Consider the following 16715-nt stretch of genomic DNA (forward strand, 5'->3'; position numbering starts at 1 on the left):
TATGTCTAGACTTCCGATAGAAGGACATTGGGGCGGCCATTCTCTTTCGAGCTACTACTAGTAGTGAGGGATCCACAGCTCCTCGGCGCCACTAGTCCCCAACCAGTTTGTAGTCCCTGCTCGCAATAGTCGAAGGAGCCCAGCCCACAGTAGGCATTGAGCAAAGGTGTAGTAGCTCCAGCCTTCATTGATCATTGATGTATGTGCTTCTGGAGATGTGAATGGGAATGCCTGTGGCTTGTGTGTTGACTATTGAGTGAGCCATTTACTTGATGCATGTACTGTTCTAGTCTCTAGATCAGGCCGAGATGAAGAGGAACGCTAAGAAGGCCACGGAGAAAGAAGCTGCACAGAGAAAATTCATTTAATAATTTATAAAATTGAAACAAAAATTTTGGGCCACTTGGGACTCGAACACGGGTCTCAGGGTCTAAGTTGAGGTGTCTTAACCATTGAGCCAGTAGGAGGAGTTCAAAAGAAAATGAAAAGTTATCATACTTAACACATAACTGCTACATTTTTTAAAAAACTGCTACACAACATCACTGCCAGTTTGGGGAATGAATCGGCAGTGATGTACCCTCATCACTATCGGTTTATAATGAGAACCGACAGTGATGAGCTATTTCCCAAATTAATTAAATAATTTATAAAATTGAAGAAAAAAAAATTGGGCAACCTAGGACTCGAACACAGGTCTCGGGGGCTAGGTTGAGGGGTCTTAACCGTTTAGCCAGTCGGAGGAGTTCGAAAGAAAATGAAAAGTTGTCCTACTTAACACCTAACTGCTACATTTAAAAAAAAACTGTTACACCAAATCACTGCCGGTTTTGGTTTTAAAACCGACAGTGATAGCTTCTATCATTGTTGGTTGCTCAAACCGACACAGAATGCTCCATTCACTGTCGGTTTTTAAACTAAAACCGACAGTGATGTGTAGATGCTCCTCACATGCCAACAATGCTCCCACTGACCTCAACAATTGGAACACTACTCCCACCTACCTCGACAACTTTAGTTCAGAAATAAAAAATTACTACGACTGCTAGCCCCTATAAAATAGCCCTCGGCCAGGAGCTAGCCTCTCCATGCATGTTAGTTTTGGCCAGGCCTTATCAGCCATGATACAATGTTTTCCTCTCATAACAAACCACAGATATTGTTATGCGTCGTAGTCCACCAAAATGGTGCACACAAGAGGTACTAGAAGAATGCTACTGAAGATAGAGCAACGCCGAAGATTGGAGATGCCATGAGGTTCACAGATCCATCCGCTATGGTGCGCATCTAGAAAAAGGCCATCTACAGACAAGATGGATTCATCGATGCCACCTTGTCATCTTCAACCAGTATAGCTCGTAGACCACCTTGGTGCTGCTATTTGACCCTAGTTGTGGTGCTAGAAGAATGCTACTGAGGTGGTTACATTATAATGTGTTGATACACATTGATTGTAATATTGACCTGTATGCAAATAGGTCTTTGTTATCATATATGGAATTTTAGTGTAAGGTCTTTGTTATCGTATATGTAATTTATTTCTAATATTTTTGTTAATTTTTGATGTATTTCATTACTATCTAAATAAATATATCATTGTTGTTAAAACTTTACCACTGTAATATCTAAATAAATATATCCTTTACTTATATGCACCTTCACTGTCGGTTCTACTTACAAACCGACAGTGATATTAACTTTCACTGTCGGTTCTACTTAAAAACCAGCAGTGATGTCCAGGGCCCCCTATATAAAACAAACCGATGGCCACATACATCGATCCCACCCACCCATGAACTCTCACAGTCTCATTTCTCACATTTCACTCTCACTTCTTAAGAAATCCACTCTCTCTCTACGTGATTTGGTCATGGCTCCTGCATTTTTTAGTGGTACTGATATGTTGTCTTCTCCAATATTCTATCTATATTCATTTGATCTATATTTATATTCATGTTTCTTTGCATTCTACATTTATATATATTCTTATTCCTTGCATTCGATCTATATTTAATTATGTTTCCATATTTTACTTGGAAGAATTTTTTGTGCATATATTTTATGTTCATATTTTTTGGCATTTTATCGATCAGGTGGTATGAACAACGGACCTCCCCCACCACAAGAACCAGGTTTCCACCCTGGCGATGAGCCATTCGCTCCTAATGTGGCCATTCCACGGTTCCCTGTTCTAGCTATTGTATGAAATATTTTCTAACATCTTTTGTTTTTTGATGCTAACAAATAAGTGTAATTAGTTTAATATCATTGTTGCATACATATATGTCGCAGACTATATCCCGAATAGATTGGCTGCGAACAACACTTAGCTGGTTCTTTATCTCGGACATCATCGAGAACACGGCATCTAATGCAAGTGGTCGTCTATGGATATGTGAACTTAGTTTTTCCATCCCTTTGGGGTGCAAATCATCGAAACCATATCGACAAGACGGGAAGACAGAGCCCGGACATGATAAGCGCCCAATTCAGTGCCGTGCGCATCTATTTAGAGGCACTTCGACATGTTTGCTATGATGTGCCTGATTTCTTGCACTTGAAGGCGCTTGCTTTGAATGCTGGTGATATCCCCGTCCCACAAGCAAGCGAATGGTTTGTGAGCTACAACCGTATGGATGTGGTAAAATGGTCACTTATACCTGAGTCGTGGTTATTTGTTGTTTATTATTGTAATAACATTCTCTATTTTTTTTCTTTTTCTCCGCATGTAGATTGCCCTCCAGAACCTTATCTATGCGGCATGTGGCTTGTGGGCCATTCTAGACCAAGCTACGGAGCAACTCGGGTACGATTGTGACTTCTGCAATGGTAACCTCAGCCAGCTCACTATAGAAGGACGTCAATACTGTATAAGGATTACTAACAGGGGCAATGGTTGTTCAGTAGGTTACATCTATGGCTAACCATTCTTTCGGTATTGTGAGGCACGAGAGAATGTACTCATACGAGCATTAGACTTCATCGATGCAAGCGGATACATAATCCGTGACATCAATTACCATATATGGCTACAAAGGCATGTTAGTGTGCGTGGCCCGATCAAACCCGATAGTGATTCCAATAGTAATTAATGTTTATTAGGTTGTTTTCAAGGTCGTAGTTTAATTGAGTTCTAATTTTAATTTGTACGTCTTTGTGTGTTTAATTATTGTCATGCATGTAATTCCTGAAACATTTGTTGGGCAACTAGAAATATACATTTCGGTGTCGTATTCGTCTCAAACTTTTTCTTAGGCTTGCACGTGCCACGTGTGAAGGAAACACCAAGTTTGGGATTTTCCGGAGATGGTTTGCTACTTTCTGAGGTTTAATTGAATTTCTGCGCGACGACACCGTTTAATTATAGGTTGAACTGAGTCTACCCACGAAAAGATCCAAAATGGTGCCAAACTTTTACATAGGCTCTAATGTGCCCTAGGGATAAGAATTTTGTGGAGGTGGATGACAAAATCTGTTGGGTCCAAGATGAAATTCACCCTCTTTTGTCTCATTCGGCACAGAGAAAAATATAATAAATAAAAAAAATGATCAGAAAATTTTTTGATCCTGTGTGGTGTCTTAATTTGGGTGTATATGCTTGCCAAAAAAATTTCAAGCCATTTCAACATGGTGGAGTATACATGCTTCACAGAGGTACATATGCCTTTTCATCGAACCATGACTAGACACATAGGTTATCAAGGTTTCTGTGGTTCATAGGCATTCCAGTATCGTATTCATCTCAAACTTTGTCTTAGGCTTGCACATGCCACGTGTGAAGAAAACATCAAGTTTGGGATTTTTTGGAGATGGTTTGCTACTTTCTAAGGTTTAATTGAATTTCCGCTCGACGACACCGTTTAATTATAGGTTGAACTGAGTCTACCCACGAAAAGATCCAGAATGGTGCTAAACTTTTACATGGGCTCTAATGTGCCCTAGGGATAAGATTTTTGTGGAGGTGGATGACAAAATCTATTGGGTCCAAGATGAAATTCACCCTCTTTTGTCTCATTCGACATAGGGAAAATATAATAAATAAAAAAATGATTAGAAAAACCTCAGATCCTATGTGGGGTCTTAATTTGGGTGTACATGCTTGCCAAAAAAAATTTCAAGACATTTCGACATAGGCGGAGTATACATGCTTTATAGAGGTACATGTGCCTATTCAACGAACCATAACTATAGACATATGTTATCAAGGTTTATGTGGTTCATAGGCATTCTGTTGTCGTATTCATCTCAAACTTTTTCTTTGGCTTGCACGTGCCATGTGTAAAGGAAACACCAAGTTTGGGATTTTCTGGAGATGGTTTGCTACTTTCTAAGGTTTAATTGAATTTCCGCACGATGACACCGTTTAATTATAGGTTGAACTGAGTCTACCCACGAAAAGATCCAGAATGGTGTCAAACTTTTACACAGGCTCTAATGTGCCCTAGGGATAAGAATTTTGTGGAGGTGGATGACAAAATCTATTGGGTCCAAGATGAAATTCACCATCTTTTGTCTCATTCGGCACAGAGAAAAATATAATAAAAAAAATAATCAGAAAAACCTCAGATCCTGTGTGGGGTCTTAATTTGGGTGTACAAGCTTGCAAAAAAAAATTCAAGTCATTTCGACATAGGAAAATATATGCTTCTATTTATTGAGTATATAAAAAAAACACAGTACAATGCTACATTTTTCAAAAAAAAACTGCTACACAACATCACTGTCAGTTTTGGAAATGAATCGGCAGTGATGTACCCTCATCACTGTCGATTTATAATGCGAACCGGCAGTGATGAGCTATTTCCCGAATTAATTAAATAATTTATAAAATTGAACAAAAAAAATATGGGCCGCCTAGGACTCGAACACGGGTCTCGGGGGCTAGGTTGAGGGGTGTTAACCGTTAAGCCAGTCGAAGGAGTTCAGAAAAAATAAAAAGTTATCCTACTTAACACCTACCTGCAACATTTTTTTTCAAAAAAAAACTGCTGCACCACATCACTGCCAGTTTGGGGAATGACCGGCAGTGATGTACCCTCATCACTGTCGATTTATAATGAGAACTGGCAGTGATGAGTTATTTCCCAAAGTAATTAAATAATTAAAAAAAAACAAAAAAATTTGGGCCGCCTAGGACTCGAACATGGGTCTCGAGGGCTTGGTTGAAGGGTCTTAACCGTTGAGACAGTCGGAGGGGCTCGAAAGAAAATGAAAAGTTATCCTACTGTCGACACATAATTTTTGTCCCGTGCCGAGGACACACGCAGCAAGCCGGAAGGGTCTGCTCGATGGAGCTGTAGATCCGCCTAGCTTCAGCGTAGGGATGGTCGATCCTACGCACTCCTCTCGAGGCGTGCCAGTCATTTTGACCCTGTAATTGACAAGGAGAGAAAGCTTATTAGTAATTAAGGGCGGAACTTGCTGGTGTTGCTAGACAGTCCCGAATGTGTGGCTTTGAGAGCCGATATGAAAGGAGATCGACTAAACAGTCGATTCCAGCATATTCATGAGAATAAATCGGTTAAAGCTCATTGGGTTGTATAAGAAGAATCGGTTATCATTCAAGATAAATATCGTTATTTAAGCATATTAATCAATGGCAATAAGATGTCAACAGTGATTGGTTTATGCTGAGCCAATGATTACAAGCAACCGAACCCCTTTTATATAAAGAAACAATTCAACAACATTTAACTATTTAATAAAGATAAATCTAATAAACATGTTAGATCTCATCTATCGCTATGACCAGTGGGGCATGAGGCAGAATCATGTAGGCCGTAGAAATAACAATAGACTCAACGACCCTAACTCATTACTAATATCAGTGGGGCATGAGGCAGAATCATGTAGGCTATAATACAATAATAAGATCATGGGGCTAACACATCTTTCAACCTATCTTTACTTAAACGATCTCGTGATGCGAACTGTTCGTGAAAGCACTCGATATCATCTAAAACAGCCGATTCAGGCATAGCACACAGTTAAAGTCATGCCTTATCAGGAATAGATCTACCGAATAACAATCTCCACTTCACGGTGCTAACAGTGGGGTGTGATGCAGAATCACACATGCCGTGATAACAGGCCGTGGAACGGTTTTCGCTAGCCAATAAATCTACTCAAGATGCAACATGCTTTAACCGCACGCTATGCATGATCAAGATTGATTCATTGACGACATGATCTTGGGAGCTTTCGAGTCCCTGTGACCCTTCTTCCAAATTTTGGTGTAAACACCTACTTAACACCTAACTACTAAACCACATCACTGTCGGTTTGGGGAATGAGCCAGCAGTGATGTACACCCATCACTATTGGTTTGGGGAGTGACCTAGCAGTGATGTACCACCATCATTGTCGGTTTTGACTTACAACTGGCGGTGATGAGATACTGGTATAAAAGAGGCGTGAGTTGAAATTATCCAAATTCATTTAAACCCCACGCCAACCCCTCCCCCCGCGCTGTCGGAGCACCGCCCCACGCTGGAGCACTGCCCCACACCATCGACCGCCCCAAGCCAGAGCACCACGCCATCCGTGCCCTCGTTCATCGTCCACGACATCGGTTGTGCCCCTCCTCCTTCCCGGTGAGTGCGTTTAGGAGCACTCCCACCGCCGAGGCCTTTAGGAGCATGCGGATAGCTGCTTTCCCTCCCCCATGGTGAGTGCGTGGCTCACTGCCCCCTGTGTGTTTGGTGAAATGCCCCATGGTGTTAGCGCCTCATAGTAGTGCTTCTCCCTCCTGGTTCCTACCTTCCACAACCTATGGCTAGTAACATTGCTGATTTTTTTGTATCACCCACATCACACGTATAATCATGGTCATCTCAACTCCATCTTCCGTGAGTATTAGTGGTCTCCTTAGACCACGTAGGCTCGGATGCCAGGTAAAGGAAAAAAGCAGGGACCTCGGTGGCTTTGTGGATTGCTAGATAGAGTAGCTTGCAGAAGAAGTTGGTGCCTCACCTGACAAATCGTAGAAACACATATGGAGCTATATGTTGTGGCTTAGCATGCATTTTCTAGAGAGCACAGGATGAGTAAAGTGACCAAGTCACAAGATGGCATAACATGGAGTGGTTGGGACAAGAAGAAAGTGACAAATATACACTGTGTTAGGAAAAATTAGTTCTAATACATCCACTCCTATGTGTATTATAGTTTTTTAAGACAGTTGATAGTGTATGCCCACATTGATGATGCTGTTAGGGTATGTTTGTTTGTTTAGGCAAGAATCCTAGGCATCCAATTTTAAATGTCTACGACTAGATTAAGCTGTCTGGCCAGGGCTCGAACGCCGACCAAACTCGTCACGACTGTCATGCCTTAGTACACTGACCTAACATTTGAGTCATCCCTCAATGTTTGCACTGTTAGTTTAGGGGACGAAAAATAAAGAACTGCCTTATGACTTCGGAGGGCATTTGCTGGTTTTTATGAGCTTTCTAGCATCCTTACTAAGATAGTCTTTTCTAGCAGATTTTAGATGATTACTGATGATGATGTATTATGTGATGTTGATACAATCACAGTGTGTGGATTACCAATGCATCAATGAGAGGTTTTTAGATACTAATGGCAATGTAAAACATGACATAGATAGGTGATACCTGAATTAGTGGATTTTATTAAGATATGACTATATAAGTCAATTTCAGCTTCCTCCAAAATTCATAAACCAATCGGTGTAATATGACTATTGAGAGCAATGAAGAATTTGGTTATTCATCTTGTACATGAGCAATACTGACAATGTATTGACGAACAATGTTCTTACTCTTAAGCTTCCCTAGTTCAGTGAGTTACTATTACCACTTACCACATGCCTAATTTACTTAAATGTATATGCAACCATGGCATGGTATGTAGTGCAAATTGGTCACATGCCTAGGATTTATCGAACCTGGGAAGATTGCTATGCTCAAGTCAATCGCTACCCTGATAATTTACACAAAAAGTACAACACAGAAGCTGAAGCTTTGAGGGCCTACTATAGTCATCCAGCCTACCTTGCAAACCACGGGCAACCGACCTACTATGGTCCAATGAATGCAAACCATGGCCATCCGCTGGCACTGGAGATTGAAGAGAAGCCACCCGCCGAAGATGTGAAGATTAGGAGAATTGCTCCTTGGTCTTGGAAAGATGCCATGCTTTTATTTATGGCTATGGTCATTGCTTTTCTTATTTGGAAGTTGATGTAGGCTTAGTTTCATAGAATAGTAGGTGCACTTTATTGTATGTGGTCAATCAAACAATGAATTTGTTCTAGGTGAACATATGCTATTATTTGACTTTATTGTATGTGGACTTATTATTAGACTTTGCATTGAATATATTATATATATGAACATATGCTATTAGTAGTTGTCCATAGCTAAAACTAACCATGATTGTGTCATAGACATGACTCATCGTCGCCTGTTACCCCATCGCCGAAGAATAGATTGGCAACAAGAAGTGGTTGATATCGCTGGGACGGGAGAGCCGCATGATCCGACAAATGGTGTCGGTGTCAATCAGGAAGGTGAGGATGAGCAGCCATGGACCCCATCTGGCCTGCTCGATCTGGGTCAAAATGACCAAGATGGCTAGGTAACTTTGGTATCATGTGACTATGTCACCACACACACTAATCAATTGAGAGTGTAATAGCTTACTTGGTGTCTCTAGCAGGAGCCTCCGCCGGCCGAGGAGCCCGAGGGTTCGAGTAGCAGGAAGGCCAGATCTAAGCAAGGCGTGTCAAAGATTTCTGTTGGTAGGAATGCACACTGGCACATTACAGAGTTTGATGAATTCGGGGATCCACTCTCACCGCCTATAGCTTTGACCAAATACAAGACTATCCTCAGGTTACTTGTTAGGGACTTCATCCCAATTAGGTACAGGAAGTGGATTAGGAAAGATGATGACCCGTGGAGGGTTCTTGAAAGTGAGAAGAATTACATATGGGATGCCAAGATCCCAGAGTATTTCACTTTCCCAACGAAGTATGACAGGGAGTTAGTCAAGAAAAAAGCAAAAGAAATCATGGGGACATGCTTCAAGAATTTCAAGGGGACATTGTACAAGAATTTTGTCCTCTAAAATAAAGAACCAGATTTTGATGGTGGACAGTTTAGCAAGCAGGACTTCTAGTAGGACTTCAAGGAATACATGTTATCCGAGGAGCACTTAGAACTGAGCAGGAAGAATAAGGAGAACTCACAGAAAGTGACAAATCCTCATCATCTCGGCTCTCGTGGCTATGCCAAAAAGATGCCAGAATTTGAAGCAGAACTTCAAAAGATGGATCAACTTGCTGAGGAAGGCATTTGGGTTGAGATCGCTGATTGGGAGCCTAGATCAATAATATACTGTATGGGGAGGAATATACGGCACGCCGAGGACGAAAGCTTTAGCTCCACAAATCAACCCATGAGCGAACTCATCTAGAGGATCTTCCAGGTAACTGTGGAGGTGAGGCAAGGGACTCGCACTTCTAATAGGGAGAAAGACGTGCTCACCCAAGCACTCAAAACCAAGGAGCACCCTAGTCGCACTAGAGGAACTGGTGTTGTTCCTTGGAAACTAGCATTTCCCCAAGAATCTAACACTTATCGAAGTCGCTCGAGGGGTAGAGCAGAATAGGAGGAAGAGTATTGGAAGCGACTAAAAGAGATGGAAGACAGAATGGAAGCATGGATTAAGGCGACTGTTGAAGCACAAGTCGAGCAAATTTTGCTATCCAAGGGCTCAGGAGTACCACAAAACCCTACTCCTACTGCCTTAGCCCACAGTTTAGGGGTCGCAGTAGCTGCGGATCGACCCCGCTCGACGAAGAAGAGACAAATGTGCCTCATCTGGTGGACGACATCACTGAACCCGTCAATGTCAAGTTGTACATCTGTTAGGAATGGACAAAGGACAAGGTGGCGCTTGGCCTGGCCTAGCCTATAGGAGACGGGACAATTAATGGCCACCCAATTCCACAGGGGTATGCTCATGTCACCATTGATAGAATACTTGATAAGAAGTATAACAAGATACCCATTGAGTACCCCATAGCGAAAGATAGGCCGAAACTTGGTCAAAATAAGGGCTCTCAAGTGGCCTGGCACAAGCGCTTCATTAAGCTTGATCATCAATTGTCCTCTAATGATGAGGACGACTGCGAGTCTTCGCCCACCCGCGATGACCACTCACCATCTCCCAACAGAGATCACTCCCCTCCTCATTCGGAGCCATCACCCCTAAGAAGACAAAAGTCTCCTTCTATTCCTCCTCGTCTGACTCCATATTCATCAGCCCCGAGAAAAGAGACTCCTCCTCCTCCTCCATCTTCATCAGTGCCGGGAAAATAGAATTCTCATCGTCATCCTCCTCCTCCTCCTTCTCCACCTCAGCCCAAAACAAGATCAAGGACATCCTCGCAGTCGTAGAAAAGGTCCTTGGATTCGGTCGCTAATGCTTCCAAAGTGGACCAACAAAAAGAAAAAGCCGTTCAATGGTAGCGTTACCACCTTGATGAAAGAAAAATTTACAGCACACATCTTGAAGGAAGATTGTGTTAGTTTCTTCAATCTCTGTGCCTCACTGCCTTCATTTTTGTTGAAGTCTGAATTCGAAAGGCAAACATAGAATAAATACGCTACAATAAGAGACAAAGAAATACACAATAAAGATTTAAGGAACATATAGAAGTACGTCGAAGACAACCTAGGATTAACCATGGAAGAGGCCACGAATATCTATTATGATGTACAAGGGATGAGAACACCGGCAATGAAGTATGAAAGAGGCAATCTTTTGGTTCCCGATCATGAGTATAAAAATCTAACAACATATATGCGCCAGTTATATGAATATTACATGGCTCAAGCAACAGAGACGGATGACTTTTGTTTTGAGGTTATTATCCATTCGCCACATGTTTTCCATTATCCTAAAGAAGAGAAGTTCGATGTCGAGTGGGAGTGCTTGTTCCAGCTATACCAGAAACGCTCTCTCGATGTTCAAATGTTGACGCTGTGGACTATGTAAGTACCCTACACGCATGATATTACAATTAACTACTCTCTCGAGACACAAATTGTTAACTTTTGAGTACTTTCCATGATTTTATGTAGGTGTATAGCAAAATTTTGCATCCTAAAAAGCAAATGGGATTACATAGGCTTCTTGGACCCCTTGCGAGTCAATGAGAGGACATGTCTAGGCCTCCATGGATGTGATGTGGAAGACCTGAAATAGAGATTGATTGCTATTATCAATGAATTCACGATGAAGAACAAAACCCACATACTTCTAGCCTACAACTACGAGTATGTGTTCTTGGCTTTTAATTTTATGCTTCTTTTTTCATTAAGATTATTCAATAATTAGGATTCTGTGATTGCAGCAACCATTTCGTCTTCATTTGTGTTAATCTTGCCAAAAATCTAATCAAGGTGTGGGACTCCAAGAAAAACTATTTCATCATCTGAATGCACTGGTGGCAGTGCTGAATTAGTAAGCGATCATAATAACATATTATTTTCTAATCACACACACTACTTTCTAATGTTTCTCCCTTTAATATTGCTCAGTGTCCGAAGAAGACATATCGATGGGACACCGGTCCCATTCAAGGTTGTTGAAATAGAGGGGACGTACCTATCACAACCGGTGGGAAACAATGAATACGGGTTTTATGTAATATGGGTAATGCTTCGCTACATCGACGGGAAATCGGAAGAAGCCGATAAGTTGGTGTGTATAATCCCCATTTCATTTATGTCTGTTAATAATTCAATAAAATAATTTACTGTTCCTCTTTGGATATCATCTTTTTTGAACAAAAGCGCAAGAAATATAACTACGAAAGGCTGTTAGACATGGAGATCGTCGCACTGCAATCGGAGCTGGCAAAATTCATCTGAGCCGAAGTATTGGAAAAAGATGGAGTATTTTCCATTACACAATCCGTGAAGTACAAGGACCAGTATGGCCCAGAGCAGCTCGCCAGATTATTGTAAGAAGTCCGAGAAGCATTGCACAATCTGTGAAGTCCGAGAATATTTCTCTTTTATTTTGAGGGATCGAGATCTAGATAAGAACATTTGAATTGTAACCGTAACATTTGTAATGTTTACTATTGATGGACCTGTCGTCTATGTAGCGTATATAAAGCGAAACCTGATTCCACGAAAAAATATAAATTAAAATCAATTATAAAACAATAAAATGCGAACGTGACAAATATTCCAGTTATCAGAAAACCGGCAGTGTTGTCATAAACATCACTGTCGGTTAGCAATAAAATCGGCAGTGATTGCACTGCCGGCTCGAGCCACAAACCGGCAGCATTGGCTTAGCCATCACTGCCGGTTCTTGTCACAAACCGGCAGTGATTCTTACTACAACATTGTCGGTTGAAACACAAATCGACAATGTTGTTGGAACTGAACTCTACCGGGTGGTCTTATGAACCGACAATGTTGGTGGAAATGAACACTGCTGGTTGTGTAAAGAACCGGCAGTGAAGTAGAAGAACACTGCCAGTTTGTAGGAACCAACAGTGATATCTTACCCTCATCACTGCCAGTATGGTTGTGCCGGTTCAAAATCCAGCAGTGATGGGGTATTTTGAACTGGCAGTGAAGTGCTATTCTGACGTAGTCGTGGCTCCTTTTATCTACGAAATCCCTACATTCAAAAATGCATGCACTATTTTGTTTGGGAAAGAATCAAACAATAATTATGTGACACACTTCCCATTCAATTTTTTGGAGGTCGATATGGCATCACACTTGAGAACGCATCGAGGCTACCTTTAGTCTGAGTTTAGTTATTGATGAACATAGGGACATGTGGATAACTTTGTTTTGCAGGTTAATGATAGAGTTAGTCATATTGAGGCCACTTGGTTTTCCTGGCCCCCGGTAATTGGATTCGACATATATCTAGCACAAGGAGATTTGTGAAGGCTAAGGACAACAATGTCTACATGCATTATTGGTGTTGAGGGCACTTAGACTTAGTGTTAGGGATTTTGTTTGTCTTTTCCCATACTATTAACGGGGGTCAAGATTAGTAGCTTGTTCGAAGTTAGAGTCAAGAGGATTTTGATGCACACATGAGAGTTACTCCGAGCAAAGTTGATCAAGATTGGCTGAAACAGATACAGAATGAGTCTAGGGTCTTAAAGAAGTTGAATTTGATATTATCGACATAGCTAGAATTCAAATTTTTTGTGCATTAGAGCAGATAAAGGACACAAGATCATTCGGTTACACTGTGATGTACTATGTGATAGGTAGTGTTTTCCATCAGATGATATGGTAAAGGGTCCTATGTGGACCGACAGATGATCCGGTGACACTATGTTGTGAAGAGATCAAGATCGACATGCTTTATGGAGTGCGTTGTGAAAGGATCAAGATGCCCAAGAGGGGGGGGGGTGAATTGGGCTAATTCTAAAATACTTTGCAATAATTAAACCCTAGATTTAGCCCACTTCACCCCTTATGCCTAGAAAGTGATCCTATTGAGCTACCGCACAAAAGTTTAGCACCCTAGATTCTAATCATACTCTAGCATGGCAATTCTAAGAATGTAAAGACAAGAATTGAATTGCTCAAATGTAAATGCTTGAAGTAAAGAGAGGAGAAGGAACACGGCGATTGTTTGCCGAGGTATCAGAGAGTCGTCACTCCCCACTAGTCCTCGTTGGAGCACCCGTGCAAGGGTGTAGCTCCCCCTTGATTCGTGCAAGGATCAAGTGCTCTCTATGGGTTGATTCTTTGACACTCCATCGTGGTAAATCACCCACAACCGCTCACAACTAGAGTTAGGTCATCCACAAGCTCCGCCTGATGATCACCAAACTCCTGATCACCACCAAGCCATCTAGGTGATGGCGATCAACAAGAGTAACAAGCAAGAACTCTCACTTGAACACAAAAAGCCTAATGAGATGGGTGGATACACACTTGCTACTCTCCTTGCACTAATGAGGCCTTAATCTTGGATTCTCAAATCTCAATCACCTCACTAGGCTCTTGCTCTCCTAAGCACTCTCAAGGGTGTTTCTTAGCTGTTGAAATGGGCAAGAGACCTCCCTTAGATGAATAGAGGAAGTATTTATACCCCCTCATTCAAAATGAACTGTTAGGAGGTGGAAACACCACTCTGCATGGTGACCGGATGCTCTGGTCAGTTCTCCCCACTGTAGAGCCATTAAGTTATGACCGGACTCTGACTGCATCTGGTCAGCACTGACCGGATGCGTCTGGTCACAAAAACTGCTCTCTAGAACCTTACTGATGTTGACCGGACACTGGAACCTAGAGTTCGGTCACTTTGCTGTTCAACATTCGGTCAATAACCAAAACTTGACCAGCGTCTGGTCAGCATTTACCGAACACGTCCGATTAGGATTCTCCCTCTTTGGAACCTCTCTGGAGTTGATCGTACTCTAGCACCCAGCGTCCGGTCACTTTTCACTCAGTGTCCGATCACATCCAAAGGAGTTCACTTGATCAAATGAACTGACCGGACTCTACTGCCAGCGTCCAGTCACACTAGGACTAGTGTCCGGTCAACATTTGACCCTCCATTCACTTCCAACTCGAAATCATATGTGAATGAAGTTTTCTCCAATTGATCTAAGGGCTACTTCGGAGCTACCTAGTGCTAGATTTGACAAGTGTGCACTACACCTAACCCACTAGACTCACCTAGGTCAAGCTACTAGTCTATACTCCCTTAATAGTATGGCCAAAGGAAAAACAAAATCCTAAACTACTCTAAGTGTCCCTTCAGCACCAAACGACACTTAGAACTAGTCCATCCTTAACCTTGTCGTCCATCCTTTGAAAACCAAAATGATTTCTATCGTAAGGGCATGACAACCATGATTGCCCAATCAATTGCCATTACCATGACCTAACTTAATTGCATCTACAAAACACACGTTAGTCACAGTAATCTTGTATTGTCATTAATCACCGAAACCCAACTAGGGGCCTAGATGCTTTCACGTTGTATGATCTGGTGGCATGTTAGTGGGCCCAATGGATCATATCTGGTGTTATTGTGCAACGACTAGTTCATGTTGTGCACATTTACTGGTGTGCACCATAGTTGTATGCTCCTTCTGTACCTTAGTCATTGGGGTGTATCATCCGATGAGGAACATTCAGACATCTTCAACAGTTACTATTGGAAAAGTAAGCAAGAAGAACATGGCCATCGGATGACTCGATGCCCTTTATTGTGGCACGATGAATCATTTGGTGATGGTTTTCTCAGCAGTATTTTTTCAACAGCTAGGACCTCACACATGGCCTATATGTTTGCATGCGCACGCGTGCATTCCCTAGCTCATTTGGAGCTCTCTTTGGCCCATATAGTTGCACACATATTAGAAGGCTTTGTGAAGGACTTGAGGGAAGTTCAAGTCAAGAGGAGAGCTAGTCAGTGACTTAGTGTCCACCTTTATTTGATATTGTGCAGTTGTTTTTACTAAAAATTGTGGAGCAAAAGCTCCCGAGCACTTTATTATGACCAATAGAAGGAAGATCCTAGGGAGCTAGCCAAATGCTAACTAGAGACTACTTACCTAGCTAGATAACTATACAAAAGGGTACAAGGCCAAGAAGGGAGATACACAAAATCACAATTGGTTGAGCCAATTCATAATTGAAGGATGAAAATACATATTGATCTGGTACAAGTGGAGCTTAATTTTGTTTTTGAACATATGCTTCTAGGAGGCCACTGAAGGAATTTTACCATGGAAAATAAGTGCATTTCTTTCATTATGGATGCACCAAGTTGCTATCATGAAGATTTCCATAAAGAATGGGAGTTGTGAAGAGACTTGTTCTGCCGCACAAGCATTTGAAATACACTACCTTGGATTGACCAAAGAATGTTGACCATCTAGTTGTACTTGAGGTACACTCAAAGAACATGTGTTGCATAGTTTCTTCAATACCATCCTAGCATAGAACAAAATCATAACCTTCCTTAAGATGATTCTTTTGCCTCCTTGATATATTCCTGGTGTTGAGTCTATCATTGAGAAGAAGCCAAGTGAAAAACTTGATCTTGGGAACACAAGTGGACTTCCAAAACTCTGAAGAGATGGGTTGATCCAAGAATCAATCCTCCCATCAACCATTCGTATCACCTTTGCCTATGGTACAAATGGGCAATGCCTCAAAATAAAATATTTAGTTTCAACACATCTCTATGGCAGAACTGCCCAAAATAACACACCTTCAGAGGCACTCGTCTTCCACCAGACACTAAGCATCCCGAAAGTAAGCTATATCAGACGGTTCCATTGAGCACACCCCAAGGGAGAACTTGAACAATCCATGTTTTTCCTCCAGGATCTAATAATGAGAACGAGTTTATAATACTTAGTCCATTTCATACATTAAGAGTTCTCAGAAATACATTATTACAATACCAAGCTCAGAGTGCGGAATTTAAACAGCAGAATTGAAATAAACATCTAGCGATAAGATACAAGGATCCGTCTATGCCCACCAGAAGAATCCTCCATACAATAGTTACTCCTCAAGCTGCACCTACAACAGGGGTAAATAAACCCTGAGTACACAATGTACTTGCAAGACTTACCCGACTAGTGGGAATAATTTCCCGACTTCAAAGGATATGATAAGCTTTATGATTTGTGGGGTTTCCTTTTTGCGAAAAGCCTTATTAGTAGTGAA

This window comes from Miscanthus floridulus, chromosome 4 (assembly GCF_019320115.1).
Source record: "Miscanthus floridulus cultivar M001 chromosome 4, ASM1932011v1, whole genome shotgun sequence".
In the NCBI taxonomy this organism is placed as follows: domain Eukaryota; kingdom Viridiplantae; phylum Streptophyta; class Magnoliopsida; order Poales; family Poaceae; genus Miscanthus; species Miscanthus floridulus.